The sequence below is a fragment of the Anopheles aquasalis genome, chromosome 2, assembly GCF_943734665.1.
Source record: "Anopheles aquasalis chromosome 2, idAnoAquaMG_Q_19, whole genome shotgun sequence".
Taxonomy (NCBI): Eukaryota; Metazoa; Arthropoda; class Insecta; order Diptera; family Culicidae; genus Anopheles; species Anopheles aquasalis.
Genome location: NC_064877.1, coordinates 39,160,001 through 39,172,500, shown reverse-complemented (window position 1 = coordinate 39,172,500; position 12,500 = coordinate 39,160,001). Strand labels below are relative to the sequence as shown.

Here is a 12,500-nt window from a genome sequence, read left to right as displayed (position 1 = left end):
TAATGGCCACATCAATGCACTGACCATCGAGAAGAGCTTATCCAGTGCGATGGTAGCACAGAAAACAGAAAACCAGCGAAGGCCCATACGGAAGTAGAATTCAAACACACTCGTAGACTCAATCCTTTTTCTCTCTCTCTCTCTCTCTCTCTCTCTCCGGGGTAAGCCTCATCGCGAGAGTGATGTGGCGATTGGTAGCCGATTAGCTTATTATACGCCATGACTAAACGACTCGTCAGCAAACAACATCCCCGTTCACGTACCGCATACGCCATAGATTGGATGCGTTGCTGAATGTTGATTTGAGGGGGGGGGGGGGGGGAACTAATGTTCTCCTGGTCCCGGCTCTGGCCTGCCGCCCTCAGCTCTGGAATCTGGTCTCTTCTAATTGATGTTTCGATGGCTGCGCTGCACTGGCAAGGGCTTTCCCTCGGTTCCGCTGACCTCGCGTGGTGAATCGCTAGCGTAAATCGTTTTCCAATCAACTCGATCATCGACAGTCATCGTCGTCGTACGAAGGGCTCTCGCTTATCATCAACTTCCGCACGCATGTCCAATAAACAAGCAGTTCCCACTCCCCCACCCCACTCCGGGCTGTCCAAAAGTAAATGTCAATCTATTCTAAACGCGAGAGAGCCTCCCAATCGTACCCGTCGGCATAATGGACCAACCATCAACATAAAACCGATTGAGTCTGAAACCGCGCCTGACGCGTCCGTGGGTCCTGGGGTCTTGGTGGTGGTGGTGGTGGACGGACCGCTAGCAGGAAATTGGTCCGTGGCAGGTCCGTTGTGGTTGGTTTGTGTCGTAAAAGCGCGCGAGCCTGCGATAGTGTATGAGAGCGGAAAGGACACGCCTTGGTAAGCGGGGATTCTCATCAGTGCGGCCGCTCCATCGATTATGCGACGCTATAGAGTGCGCAGACAAACGCTAGGGGGTTTTCTCTACAATATGAACATGTAAATCGTATTGATTGCACTTGTCAAAATGACACATTACATTCACTCGTAAGTGTCGTCGCGTTAGCCGATAAATCAACCGGGGTTCCACACCGGGGACCGAAATAAATCAGAATCATTCACATTCCGGGAGTGCGCAGAACGAGCAAATGGACTGGGACCGGTATTTTTTTTGTCTGATGGGCGAGTTAGTCGACCAGGAAATACCGTTTTCCGTCCGAAGCGTATCAAATGCTTGATTAATTGCGAACCACCCTGAAGGCACCAAACTCTGTCGCTTCGCTCCAGGCGGAATGACGCAGAGGAAGATGATGGATACTCAGCCACATCTAGGAGCGGGCTCTTGTCGTGGAGTTCTTGTTCTTGTGAGTTTTTCCGTTGTTGTTCTGCCCTGCGACACTGTTGCTTATCGGTCGGAAGAGATAAAGATTTTTCGTTTCCTTTTGTTGTTCCACTTTGGCCGAGAACGGAGAATCACGGTGAATCGATTTGATTCCTCCCCTTTTATGTCCTGTGCGGTTGATGGCACAACCGGTGCTTCATTCCCGACAGGACTACGCCCTCGACGAATCATTTATTAGTCAATTAGTACAAGTGGCACTGCAACGGAATGCCCGCTTCCTATTTGGCCATTTTGATCCTGTAAAAAGAGCTTCCATTTGAAGAGACGAGACATCCGAGAAGGAAGCCGAGTGCTGGTGGAAGCTGTTAGGACATCATTAAAACGTTTATTGCGTTCTCGCGTCCCGCGGTTCGCGCCATGGAACAAAATAATCCAAAACAATTATTTCATTGTGGGATGTTACCGGGATTTTGGGGGGCAAACAATTGGCAATAACAAAGCTGCCTACCGACGCCGAAAACGCCGATTGGGCACGTTTTCCATCATGACGCTAAACGCTGCGAGTGACACTTGAGTTCATGGTGTACTTTGATGGTTTTTTTTACGGTTTCCACTTAATAGAACCATCCAGGGCGGAGTCCGGCTACCACCGGCGGCCACCGTTAGCATGATTTTGCTATGAGAGCATTAAAACCGAATTGGCCTTCAAAGCATAAGCCCACCCCGACCCCGACGGAGTGGGACGGTTCATCATCTTCGCAAAGATCCGCGAATTATGTCCCACCAGCGCTCGGCTCGATGACAGAATTATTGTCAGTTCGTAAAGGTAGCGCAGAGTTTATGAAGCAAGCCATGATATGCACGCACTCCATGGTGGTTTCAAGGCTTGCATTTTGACTCCACAATGAATGGAGTGAGTGATTAAGTTTCCTCTTCGCTGCCCAGCTTATGAAGTGTGACCCTACGAAATGGAAATGTACGAGAACGAACTAACGTCGAGCTTAACAATCGGCTGGCACGTAAACCATCACCACGGAGGGTACGGCGAGTGCGGTTTTACCAACGAGACTCATTACTTCTCACAGGCAGAAATCCGAAATGAAAGCCACGTGCAACGGCCTTCTTTCCCTCCATCACAAAGAACGCCGATATTACCCGTTGTGGCGTGTCAATGAACCATCACCTTGGGACTGTGCCACCAACGGGACAAAGCTTTCGGGGCCAGGCAGCAGGCAGGTGGCCCTTGCGAGAAGGAAGAACCGAGCTCTCCTTGGAGTCGCCTTGAGCAGCAGCGTCACTCAACCACATTTTTATAACCTGCGTACGTTTATGGAGGCCAGGAAAAATCAATTTCGAAATCGTGAGATGAAAAACGGACACCCCCCTTTCCCCCCGCTAAGCGGATAAGCATTAAGCGAGCTTCCCCAGCAACAGTCAGAGCATAATTTTTGTTATTTAATGGTATCAGAGTCAGAGCATAATGAGAAGCTCACGAGCCCACGGATGGACAGCAGCAACTTAGGGACGGGGAGTAATCGTCGACAGAAAGGAAAAAAAACTTTCGTGAAAATTGATTGTTGGCTTACACCGGAATTGTCAATACGCACGACATGCTACTTTCCCTGTGGATGGAGAGAATGACTTCTTTTCCTCGTGTTCTTTTTTGTTCTTTCTATCATTTCGCTTTTTTCCCACACTCGAGCACAGTGGCTTTCCATTCTTGTGACCTAATTGAGTATAAACAAATTGAAGCCAGGCCTTAGATTACCATCAATCCGGGTCCTAGACGGGGTGGGCAGAGCTGGGGTCGAACGGTATGGGGCATAACTATCCACCATTTACTTAGTAATTGACTTGGCTGACGAGCTTCCCCGATACTCGGCCCTAATTAAGGACAGCAAGGTTTCCATAGCACCGCCGGATGTCTGCGTTTGTGCACTGTACGAGGCGTACATTAGTGTTCGACAACTTTCTATCGAATAACGCGAAAACTTTGTTTGAATATCGTTTTGAATGTATTAACGGTTAGTGTTAATCGGATAAATTCAATTTCAAAATCAATTGCGAATCGAAACTCATCGCCATTGGCCATGGATCAACGCCAGTGGATCCCGGAACGCCTGAGGAAAAATCCTGGCCAGGCATGAATCAAATTTCATGGCGAATTGATTATTCGCTTCGCCCACAAATTACAGCCCGCGCAATTGACCGGCATCAAATTTCACCCTCCGGCGCACGAAACAATGTAATTCAATTCTGTTCAATTAGAATTTCAAAATGCAATCCGCAATGCAATCCATCGTGTCTTTGGTGTATACTGTTGCAAAACCGCCAGCGATTCGGCCAGCCATCGAGTGTTTCGTAAAGTGTAAGCATTTCTCGGGGCAAACCACCGACCAAATTGTCAAGATTACTTTACGGTGATAACTCAATGCAAGTGCAAATCGTATGGTTTGGGTAGCAGAAACGGAGGGCAAGACACCCGGTGTCCCAGATTGTCCTCAGTCGGTACCGAACCGCCACGGAACCACGGCACATGGTACACGGATCATGCTTCAATGAATACATTATTTAAGGTTGACCAAACACTAATTCGATTAGTCGAAGCACTCATGCGGAATGGTCTCATAACTGTCCGACCAACCGAGATCCGAGCAGGCTGTGGGGGGGTGGGGAGGCTAACGAGGCGCCAAAGCGGGGTCTCGGCGTTTCCCTGGTAACCTCCCGAAACGGAAAAACGGCATCCATCTCAGGCCACCCCGGACCGACACCAACTCCATTAGAGCGATAACGAAGGTGTGATGATAACGGAAAGATAACACATCGACCGGGAGTGGCAGACCTGGGAGGGACCCGGAATGGGGTGGTGGTGGTTTCGAGCAATCCTTCCGGAAATGCTCTCTCACTGGCTCTCTCTCTCTCTCTCTCTCTCTCTCTCTCTCTCTCTCTCTCTCTCTCTCTCTCTCTCTCTCTCTCTCTCTCTCTCTCTCTCTCTCTCTCTCTCTCTCGTGCTGGCCCCGTGACGGTCCGAGGTACGTTCGGTGCCGTAGGGCAACATTAGCCTCGAGGAAGAGTAGGCGGATGTGGGAATCGTTTTAAATAATTTAATTTCAAGCTCGGTTCCGTCGCAACGCAAACGGCGAGAGGTGAACCTTTTCTGCAAATGGTTTCTAATGTTTAAGCAAACATGGATAATAAATAAAAGAGGTCTGCATGGTGGTGCATGGCCGTTTGCGCACTGCACACACCCCACCAACCTCTCGTGCCCGACCTTTGGCGGTAAATGGATCCTAGAGTTCCCCGTGGTTGCTCATACGTAATCACTGTTTTCTCTACTACCAACGGATCCTCGATTGCCTCGATTGCACCCTGGTAAACATATCTCTGCTCGCAAAACTTTTGTCTTTATCGGCACATGAATCATGCTTTATTAAGCATATATTTCACCAGATGCTTACCTTACTGTTGCTTTAAATTGCTCGCGAACAATCTCGATGGGGGGAGCAGCGCGCAGAATGATTTACTTACGAAACACAATTTAAACCAATTTTCCAGTCCCCAGCTCGATTCGGTATAAATTTTCATTTGGCCTCTTCCTGTCTCTCGCTCTCTCTCTCTCTCTCTCTCTCTCTCTCTCTCTCTCTCTCTCTCTCTCTCTTGCTCTCTCTCTCTCTCTCTCTCTCTCTCTCTCTCTCTTCTTGTGTTTTATCTCGGATAAATCAATCTCTGTCGCCCTTTATATACGCTACCCATTTGCCATTTCTTGCCTGGTTCTTGTAGCGTGGCAGTAAGCTTCAACAGAATTACCACCGACATGTTAAGGCCAGCTTCAACTCAACTTCTCTCACGCCCAAAAAGCACACTCACTCCGACCCTAAGAAACGGCAGTAAATTCCGAAAGTTTTTCATTATTAATGAGGTGACCCCGAGGACACTCAGCCGCGCAACAGCGAATGGCATCACGTCACGGAATTACCGTCGGAAGCACCGTGGTGGACGACCAGAGACGTTGCGCTTTACCCTCTCGAACCGGGCCAAATATTAATTGATTCCGGCCGGCCCGTTACCACCCTTGGACCTTAGAGTTAGTAATAACTTTAAAGTTCTTCCCCACCCCCCGGGACTCGGCATTTGGTTGAGCTGCTCTCAGTTGTTCAGTCGCTCTTGGTGCTCACCAGCAACAGCGGCCACTCGGTCGGTCGATCCACGTTCCACGAAAGCCGGGATGTAGAACCGAGACGTGGAAAGCAAGCAGAAAGTAAATAAAAGAGAGAGAGGGAGAACGCCGATGGAAAAATTAATGGCACTTTGGTCGAACTTTCGCCGCACGGAACTCATCATACAAGTATCGATTGGTCAGTAGCAGCAGCAGCAGCAATTGGTGAAGGTCAAGGTGACCAATTTAGGGACGCACAGAAATCGACGAGTATATGTTCGCCTATTAGGGATCCTACTAGTTCATTATTCATCTGGGAAAGCGGTCCACGGCCGCCGAGCTTGGTGGCGCAGAATTCATAAAACGGAATAGAGTTATCGGTGGTGGCGTACCGTTTTACGTTTACGCTTAACTCAAAGTTCGAGGTACGGTCCGTTATGATTGAAGGATTCTTATCGTGCAGAACCTTGCGGCACGCGATCGCGGGCCATCATATTGACTGACATGATCGAGGAGGAGCGTTTCCGCTAAGGTGGTGGCTCCTCGAGGGTCAGCCAGACACAAAAACAAAGAAGAAATTATTCACGGCCAACACGGCCGCTCGCCACTGTTATTATCGGGGTCCGTATCGTGAAATATGTATGAACGACCTTCCACGGGCCACACCGGGCTTGGGGAGCCATTTAATTGCTTCACCCAAGTATTTTATCGTCGGTAGCACGGGACCACAATGAATGGCCACGGAAAGGGAACACTGGGAAGAGAAAAGTAAGAGAAAAGAGGGAAGGGAAATCTCGCACACAACCTTACGTCCGAACCATAACCTGCTCCATATATTATGCCATTAACATTCCAGACATTGAATGCTGATGAGTAACAGTTTCGCACCACCACCCACCCCATCCAGGTTCATCTCGCGTCCCTCCAGCCACCAGGAGATAACGAATGGGATTCCAAAGGTTAGAGATTGAAAATGAAGGAAACCCAAAACATTTCCCGCGAGTTTAATGGCCAAACAAGGGGAGAAAAAAACAGGAAAAAAGGACAAGCGAGCGATGCAACCTTCATTTCCGGTGGGACCAGGCCAGGGGGGGCTTACCAGCAGCACCACGGACGGCACGGACCCGTTTTCTTTGTACCCACCGGTGGCCAGGTTTTACCGTTTCGATTACGGCACATTGTGGGCCGGGTAATACCGTAAAGCAGCGCGTATTCCATTTTTTTTTTCGTGGCCCCACGAAACCGAAAAACGAACGCCAGGAATCACTGGAACGGTTCGGATCGGATCGGATCGTAATGGCGGCACAGTTTTATGACTCAGTTCGGAGTTTCCGCGCCTCTGGGAGCGGGCGTGCTCCCAGGGCGTATAAAAGAATAATTTCTTTGCTCCAGGCCAGCCCTCCCCAAGAACACTCATTCGCATTCGCATCCGGTAACATCCGGTACCATCGGGTGATAATCGGTTGGCGGCTTCCTTGGCTGGCAACATAAAAACTCAATCCATCTCACGGAAATACACGCTGCAGAGGAACATAAATTTTATCCACCAAAAAAAAAAAAACGACCCACTACCGAGTGATCGCGGAACGCGGTTACTCTGAGGCGCAGAGTGACTCCGAGATTCGCTCCCAAATGTTGCGCTTGATCCGTTACACCTGGTTGGTACATTACCACTGAGGTAAAGAGGTTGCGACGGTTTCAACTCACGCTTTCTGCTGCAGCAACTGCTTCTGTGGAGGGGTTTGAAATTCCCAAACCTATTTGGTCTAATGGTACCTCATTCTTCTTCCCTTTCAAAAGTAATGCTCGACGTGGGCAGTAACTGCGGAAGTGATAAAAGCTGTGTAATAATTATGCTTTCAGTCCATCGCTGGGCTTTGGAAATGAAATAACAAGCCCGATAGAGAGGGAGAGGAGGAGACTATAATCTATCTGCACCTGGCCGGAACACGACCGTGGACAATGGCCGCAAACAAAACAGTTAATCCTTTTCTCGTGGCATTTTATTCCCCTTTAAGCTATCGTTCATCGACCAAATCCATTCTGGCGCTGGCCGAAACGTGATCATAAATATTGATCGGGATTCATTGTGCCGTTAGGATACGAACCAATAACATCAACGGATGATGCTGCCAGGTCGTGTAGTTAACCCGGCCGTAGAAGAGACCTCACACCGTAGGTGATGATGTGGCAGTGTCCGTTAATGCTTACCACCGATAATGGAGCGGTACGAGAAGTGGTTTCGGTGTGCAATGAGAAGAAACGCGGAAAACCCGAAAATAAAACGGTAAATCCGTACGATGAAGCTATTATAACGCAAAAGCGCAGCTTTTGGGTTTAAAGTCAATAAAAAAAAGTGGAGGATTCATACGAACGCGCCAGAAGCTTAATTTGGCTTTATTTTTTCCCCCATTTGTTTCCAGACTTCACACTCAACCGGCATCACAAGAACCGAACAAGCGAACAACCACCGAATGGCGCACGGAACGGACCGCCGAGCAGGACGGAACGTGTGCATGAAAGTAAGTATGAGCCCGTTTTTTTTTTAAAGGAGTTAATTTCGAGTGCAGCATAAAGCCGACCGTGCGACCATCGTTCGTCACTGATCGTGGGGAGAGGTAGAATTTGTAGAATCTTAACACAAATAACGCTCCGTTTACTCACACGGTACAGAGAGAACAATTGCGGGCGGTATACTGAAATAGCAAATCATGCGGCCCGGACACGAACAGCAGAATAAACGCACGCACTCTCTCCGGGGGTAGTCTAGACAGTGGCATTAGCATCAGATTTTGGTACCGATTCCAGGTATACACATAATTACCACGATCAATCATGCGTGCTTGGGCCGGTATTTGAGTATGACTGAAATGACTAAAAAGACTTGTTTAGTATAATCACTGCAGCACAACAGCTCATTGAGCACGTCAATCCGCTCGAGAACTCGTTAGGGGCGTTAGGTATCGGCAAGAAAGAGGCACGGCTTCTACACAGCAGCAACAGCTGCCGCACGGATGATTGTCGTAAACGCCCGCACAAAGCCCGAAAATTGATGCAAACGAAATCCTGCTGTTGTAACACTAGATTTGGCAACATAATTTCGTTGTGTACGGTACACGTTCGCCGTCCTTTTGCTTTGCGCGCCACCACCTTGTGGTCCGCGTCCCGATGGTGGCGGTATCGTCAGTGGCGCAAATCGAAAACAGACTAAGTTCCACTTGGTTGGATGGTGTGCTTCCAGGGGCCGGAAGGGTGGACGTTCTAGTGAGGAGAAAAGGATTTTCTAGGAATATATCAGCATTATGACGGCTTATGCAAACATGGGTCCATCCGCAAGGGAAATCTAACTTGAAAGGTCGATGTTGATTTTGTGGCCCTGTCGTTGTGTACCGCCACCTGCTCTTACACGCCGATTCACCGGGCGCTCTCTTCATGGCTTTCGTCGTTGTCGGTTGTCGGATTGGCCAAAGTGTTTTCTTACATTAAACTAAGCTGAAGGGAATATAGGACAGATTTATGTTTTGCCCTTCCATTCCGCGTTGCCCCAAACATTATCGATCAGCAGCATCAGTCGCTAGTTGTGTCGTTAGGGCGGCGATGTATGCTTGTGGCAATCGCAAGCGGATTGACTTTTCACTTGCATCTCAGTAGGCAAGATAATTCAGTAACACCGTTCACCGTTCAGCTGGTGTACTTCACTTCTTCAGAAGTATTTGAAACTGGATCTCTGCATGCGATCATCCAGTAGCGACTAATATGAATGTCGATCAGCTACTGTTGAACGCGACAGAATCTTTTTCGCAAAGCATTGGACTAAAACCGATTAGTCACGTACCGTGTCCATTCATACGCTATCAGTCCTCTATATGTAGCAGACGATTGATGTAACGTGCGTCTGCGATACGTGTATCGCGTCCATCGATTGACGCCATAAAACGGTAGTACTTTCTGTGGAAGCCGTCCGCGGTCTTCGAATATAGAAGCGCCTACTTTAATCAACAATTCAAACAGTATAAAAAACAGCTGATAAGCGTCTCTCAGCCCAACGCACAGTACGTTACCCTTTAATCATTTGTGCTGACCATAAACGAATTCCGTCACTTCTTCGTCATCTCACTCCTGTTCGTGGACATATAAAGAGGGCAACCGATGGTCGATACTACTTTTTCACAGTGTAGACCAGTATCATGTTGCTCAAGTCGTTAGTGGTGATCATACTGAGCGTGGCGCTCGCTACGGGAAGTCGTAAGTATTGAAGGCCGACAAGTTTAGTGCCAAAGGTTTGATACGATTTGTGTTGGCAAGCAGCAAGCCTTCGGCGTAATGTTTCCAAGGGCAACCGTATCATCGGTGGAAACGATGCCACTGATGGTCAGTTCCCGTATCAGGTGTCACTGCAGACACCGGCGAATTTCCACTTCTGCGGAGGCTCCATCATCGGTCCACGATGGATTCTGTCGGCAGCTCACTGTACCATCTCCAGAAGTGCGGCCAATGTGAACGTGTACGTCGGTAGTGTGGCTCGTTCGTCCGGTGGCACTTATCACAGCTCGATGCGGATCGTCAATCATCCGACGTACGATTCCAACACACTCGAGAACGACATCAGTTTGATCGAAACGGTGGAACCGATCGTGTTCAATGCCAATACTCAACCGATCGCCCTCGGTTCCTCGTTTGTTCTCTCGGGAACCGGTGCAACCATTTCCGGCTGGGGCCGAACGAACGTAAGACTGAGCGTATGTTCCGCGATTTTGTGTTCCAAAACACTTATTTCCTCCACTGTTTCCTCTAACTCTGTAGACGATGGACAATGACGTGACCGAGGTGCCCGATATTATGCAATGGACAACGGCAAGCATTCTGACGATGGAAGCGTGCCGTGCTGAGCGTCCAGGATCAAGCCAAATCTTTGACAGCGTCATGTGCGTATCGAGTCCGGATGGTCAGGGCGCCTGCTCCGGTGACTCTGGAGGTCCACTGGTGTACGATGGTGAGGTGCACGGTATTGCATCCTTCGTACGCGTCCCTTGCGGAACTCCCGTTTCCGATGTGTACGAGCGCGTCTACTCTCACCGGTCGTGGATTGCATCTGTGGCGGTATAAGGCTTTACAGAGCTGGTTATGAATATGTTTTCCGGTCTTATTCACGATCGAAATTATAACGAGACAACAAACTATTTTAAATGGAATACTCGCTTCATATGAACACTTACTGGCATAACGAATTTTGGGCAAGGGGATACAGCACTGAGCCGGTAAAAAGTTAGTTCAATCTTTATCGATGTCATGCCATCTTGTTACGCTAGACGCCTCCACACGGATTCATCGACTTAGGGAAAGGTTCACATCTTTCTATTGTACAATGAAAGGGAAGCGGAGCATTGAAAGAAAGCGGAAATATGGAAAAGTCTGCATCTTAGGCATCTTTCCTGCATCCTAGTAACCAGGAATATTGAACAATACCGTTCTTCGTTTATCTCTTGTATTTCATTTCTACAATCGAACCAATCGTAATGCGGCGCGGCAAAAAGGAAAGTATTTCTACTTAAATTGAAATTCTTAGATGGACCAAAACTGACCAGTCACGTACCCTGTCTGTTCATACGTTATCAGACTACTAATGTTAGGTTCAGGTCTTAATACGTGCGTCTGCGATAAGTATATCGCCTTCCATCGATTGATCCCATAAAACTGTACTATCTTGGGTGGAAGCCGTCTCCAGCTCTCAAATACTCAGCCGCTACTGTAATCAACGATTCGAATAGGAGAACGAACATCCGATAAGCGTACAGTAGGTTACACTTTAATCATTTGGTCAACGATACCGAATCAGTGGTCATAAATGCGTTCCATAACTTCTGTTAAACCACTCCCCTATTCCAGTGTGGGGCCATATAAAGTGACCAACTGCTGTCATTTCTTTCGCGCGTAGGATAGTACCATGTTGCTCAAGTCGCTAGTAGTGATCACACTGAGCGTGGCGCTCGTGACAGGAGGTCGTAAGTGTTGAAGGCACAGCTACGAACATTTGGTGTCAGAGCTTTGATACGATTCTTATTCAGCAGCAGCACGCTTATCGCGTGATGTTTCAAACGATCCCAAGGGCAGCCGTATCGTCGGAGGATACGATGCCACTGATGGTCAGTTCCCGTACCAGGTGTCACTGCAAACCGCATCCAACTATCACTTCTGCGGAGGTTCCATCATCGGTCCACGATGGATTCTTTCGGCGGCTCACTGTACCGTCGGTATGACTACGGCCAATGTGAACGTGTACGTCGGTAGTGTGGCTCGTTCGTCCGGTGGCGTTTATTACAGCTCGATGCGGATCGTCAATCATCCCGCGTACGATCCTGCCACCGTCGAGAACGACATCAGTTTGATCGAAACGGTCGAACCGATCGCGTTCAATGCCAATACTCAGCCGATCGCTCTCGGTTCCTCGTTTATTGTCTCGGGCACCGGTGCAACCATTTCTGGTTGGGGTCAAACTAACGTAAGACTGAGTGTCTGCTGTGTGTTTGGGTGCATCAAATGTCTTATCTTTTATATTCCTTCTTCCAACGCTATAGACGATGGACAATGACGTGACCGAGGTGCCCGATATTATGCAATGGATGACGGCAAGCATTCTGACGATGGAAGCGTGCCGTGCTGAGCGTCCAGGATCAAGCCAAATCTTTGACAGCGTCATGTGCGTATCGAGTCCGGATGGTCAGGGCGCCTGCTCCGGTGACTCTGGAGGTCCACTGGTGTACGATGGTGAGGTGCACGGTATTGCATCCTTCGTACGCGTCCCTTGCGGAACTCCCGTTTCCGATGTGTACGAGCGCGTCTACTCTCACCGGTCGTGGATTGCATCTGTGGCGGTATAAGGCTTTACAGAGCTGGTTATGAATATGTTTTCCGGTCTTATTCACGATCGAAATTATAACGAGACAACAAACTATTTTAAATGGAATACTCGCTTCATATGAACACTTACTGGCATAACGAATTTTGGGCAAGGGGATACAGCACTGAGCCGGTAAAAAGTTAG

At 48.7% G+C, this 12,500-nt stretch overlaps 2 protein-coding genes across 8 annotated transcripts in view; one reads left to right on the top strand and one right to left on the bottom strand.

Moving 5' to 3' along the window:
* Window positions 1-12,500, bottom strand: part of LOC126571214 (uncharacterized) — a 165,615-nt gene that overhangs the window by 93,568 nt on the left and 59,547 nt on the right. The gene's annotated exons all lie outside the window — the stretch shown is intronic.
* Window positions 1-12,500, top strand: part of LOC126571213 (uncharacterized) — a 117,001-nt gene that overhangs the window by 59,970 nt on the left and 44,531 nt on the right. For all 3 annotated transcript variants that reach the window (XR_007607867.1, XR_007607866.1, XM_050229539.1), the window contains exon 2: window positions 7,882-7,980. The gene's annotated coding sequence lies outside the window, so the exon portion shown is untranslated. The remainder of the gene's footprint in view (window positions 1-7,881; window positions 7,981-12,500) is intronic.